This window comes from Lagenorhynchus albirostris, chromosome 13 (assembly GCF_949774975.1).
Source record: "Lagenorhynchus albirostris chromosome 13, mLagAlb1.1, whole genome shotgun sequence".
Classification (NCBI taxonomy): domain Eukaryota; kingdom Metazoa; phylum Chordata; class Mammalia; order Artiodactyla; family Delphinidae; genus Lagenorhynchus; species Lagenorhynchus albirostris.
The window spans coordinates 20,815,436-20,818,870 of NC_083107.1; the positions used below are offsets into that span (position 1 = coordinate 20,815,436).

Genomic DNA, 3,435 nt, shown 5'->3' on the forward strand with positions numbered 1-3,435 from the left:
TCACATACCTTAAGACTGGTTGCCTCATACCCACAGAAACCTGTCTTGGGGGAATGTGTGGGCAATAGAGTGTGTGGGAGAGAGATGTCTTTATATGTCCACAACACACATCCTACAGAAGCAGTGTTGATGTACCTCAATATAAATACACAATACACAAATATGCTAAGAAGAATATATATATATATATATATATATATATATATATATATGTAGTCATTTCCCCAAAGACATGGGTGAAATTGGGCAGAGATTGACCAAAGTTTCTCCTTGCCCACCAACTTCTTCCTTCTCAGAGTTTCTCTATGGAAATGAAGCAGAGAAGACAGGCAGTGGAAGACTAACATTTTTATTATGAACCTTGAAAAACCAAGTTACGGAACACACAAAAGAGCCTGAAATTAGGGTGGGGAGAAGGGAAGGTCAGAATAAGGTGGTCCGGTTGGGGGTATAGGGAGCATATCCCCCTTTGGGATGGGTCTTCACACTTGGTTCCAAGTCGACGATGAGTTGAACACCAGACTCAAGCTGCTGGCTTCCCATCTGACCTCATCCATTAACTTTCAGACATAGGGTAAGTTCACATAACAGTTATAATCTCTCTACTTCAGATACCCTGGAGAGACAGAAGAGCTCAAGTGAATGGGGCTGGTGGAGCTTGAGAACCCAATGAAGATGCACCCCAGATTCTGGTCTAGGACTCAAAGGTCCTCTGTTATCTTCACAAGGGTCCCACTCCAGGGGAAAGAGACAGAAAGAAAGGAGAGAAGAGAGGGGATGGGAACAGACAAGCCAATATTATAGTTCCAGCCCAGGAGGACTCTCTGAAGACCAGGCCCAGAAGTGGGGAATGAGGGGATGAAAAAGCCTGAGCAGAAGTGATCTCCTCTGTTTCTTTTTTAACATCTTTATTGGAGTAAAATTGCTTTACAATGGTGTGTTAGTTTCTGCTTTATAACAAAGTGAATCAGTTATGCATATATATATGTTCCCATATCTCTTCCTTCTTGCATCTCCCTCCCAATCCCACCCCTCCAGGTGGTCACAAAGCACCGAGCTGGTCTCCCTGTGCTATGCAGCTGCTTCCCACTAGCTAGCTATTTTACGTTTGGTAGTGTTTATATGTCCATGCCACTCTCTCACTTTGTCACAGCTTACCCTTCCCCCTGTTTCTTACCTGTGTTTCTTGACAGTCTCTAACAGTAGCCAGGGTTTGAGATGGTGGCTGGACTTCTCTCCCAGGCAACATAATTGAGCATATCAGTGCTACTCCACTCCCATCCACCGGCACTGGGCTCAGAGCCCCATAGAGCAGAGGATGGAGTCAGGTGAGGTGAAAAGGCCTTTAGAGTTCTCCTGGCCTGATTCCGTCAGCTGGAACGACTGACCCCCTCCCCAGCATCATGGAATTTGCTCTGCTCTTCCAGGTGATGCCCCATAGCTCTCCTCTGGGAAACTCTCCCAAACTCTTTGCTCCTATTGGCAAATTCCAAAGCAAATGATCACAAGTACCAATGGAATCACTACGAGTACTGTGTCATTGTGCACTGTGAACTGCACTTGGTGGCGCATTTGTGATTACCCTCAGAACCTCCAAGACAATGTGTTTTATAAAAGGGAAAAATGTGTCAATGCTAAATCTTCATTTACCACTTGCTAAGCACAGCATGTGCAGACTCAGGGAAGCTCAGAGAACTGAATTACAAGGCATGATGTGTGAATTGTGTAAAAGTTTGACAAGAGGCAGATTAATTTTAGCTGGAGGCTAGGGACCTGCACAGAACTCAGCTCTTCAGCTGGCCTCAAGGTTCTCCATTTTCTCCAATTATCCCCTGAGCCCCAGGGATCTCTAGGATATTTTCTTGACAGGGGCAGGGGACAGGGAGGGGCCTGGTAGCCATAGCATCTTGGGAGGTAACAGATTAAAGAGCACGTAAGTGTACCTCTGTGGGGTCATGGAGCCCAATCCAGACGTCTGAGAGGAGTTTCAAATTGTCCTTGAGAAGGGAGGAAATGAAGGATCCCTCAGCCCCACTGAGCACAGACACAAGGTGTCCTGAGGGTCTCTTCTGGCAGGCCATCTTTGTGAAGAAGGGAGAACTGAGGAGGAGATTGAAATCCTCACTGAGGGAAGGGCAGGGCTAAGGTAGGTGAGAAGGGGTTGTGTTTGCAAAAACTGAGGTGCTCATTCTCACCCTCAAGAAACTCTAGAGAATGGAGACTCCCAGCCCCAAAACCCTGTCTCTCATTTGCTTCTCCTTACCAGCCCGAACTGCAAATCCCAGCACTCATGTCTGTATCCATCTAGGACTGTGTGTTATAAACAAGGCATAGCAGTAGGACGCATAGGCCATGGAGCCTCTCGGACAGCTGATCCGTGCAGAGGGCAGTTCCTTCTGGGAATCTTCCCCTGAGGAGGAAAAAATAAAGGAGAAGGATGGGGTGAAATGGAGAGAGGATATTGGAATGGGGAGGTGACCTTGAATAATATCTATGAGGCCAGTGCTTGGGGAAGTGACATCACACTCCTGACTGCCTGTCACCATTGTCAACACTCCCAGGATTTTTTTTTTTTTATCATCAACTAGACCTAGTAATTGGGAGATGATCTGTTTTCTTTTTATTCATCTGCCTTGTTCAAAAGAACTTTTCTCCTCTTCTGGGCTGACTATTCTTCTACTGGATCCTTCAATCTTTCTCCTTCTGTTCATCTCATTAAAAACACTCTATACTTTCCCTCCTTAATCACCCACATAAATTAGACTCTGCTGAGAAAATGGAAATCATCTCATCCCACTGGTACTGGACCACTGGGGAGACTCCCACCACTAGTCACCCAGAAGGAAGGATGATGATGCAGGAATTGCAGGCAGTGTTGTTGTGTGGGGATGTACCATTACCATGGGAGGCACACAGGAGCTTCCCTCCTCTTCTTGGCCCTGAGCAAACACTGGGAACCCCGTGACAGAGGCAGAGAAGTCTCACCTTGGACTTGAGACAGGAGCAACAGGCAGGAGGGCAGCATCCAGGACAGGCTGGGGAGGCCCATGGAAGGCATCATTTTGTCTGTGATGTGCGGAGACAACCAGAGAACTAAAGGAAGGGTGGTCAGAGAGAGACTATGAGAAACCCTCTGTTGTACCTCTTGTCTTTTCCTCTGTCTAGTTCCCTAGGAATAAGTCCATCTTGATAGCATGCATCCTCTTCCATACTTCTGGAAATAATTGGAAAAGCTGTATATCCTACTACACCTGAGACCTCCCAGGACTGCCTTTACCTGGTCTCAAAGCTCCTACATTCTCTGCAGACAGAGATCCTTGTATACCTTCCCTGAAATATGTGAGGTGAAACCTCTGTCAAGGGTCTCATCTGCTCTCAGCTCCCACTTGCCTGTCTTGCAGGGATCTGCACTGGTTTGTCAGGGTAGAAAGGACT

At 46.7% G+C, this 3,435-nt stretch overlaps 1 pseudogene; it reads right to left on the bottom strand.

The window, feature by feature from the left end:
• Nucleotides 1-563: 563 nt before the first annotated feature.
• Nucleotides 564-3,061, bottom strand: LOC132531464 (lithostathine-like; annotated as a pseudogene).
• Nucleotides 3,062-3,435: the final 374 nt, after the last annotated feature.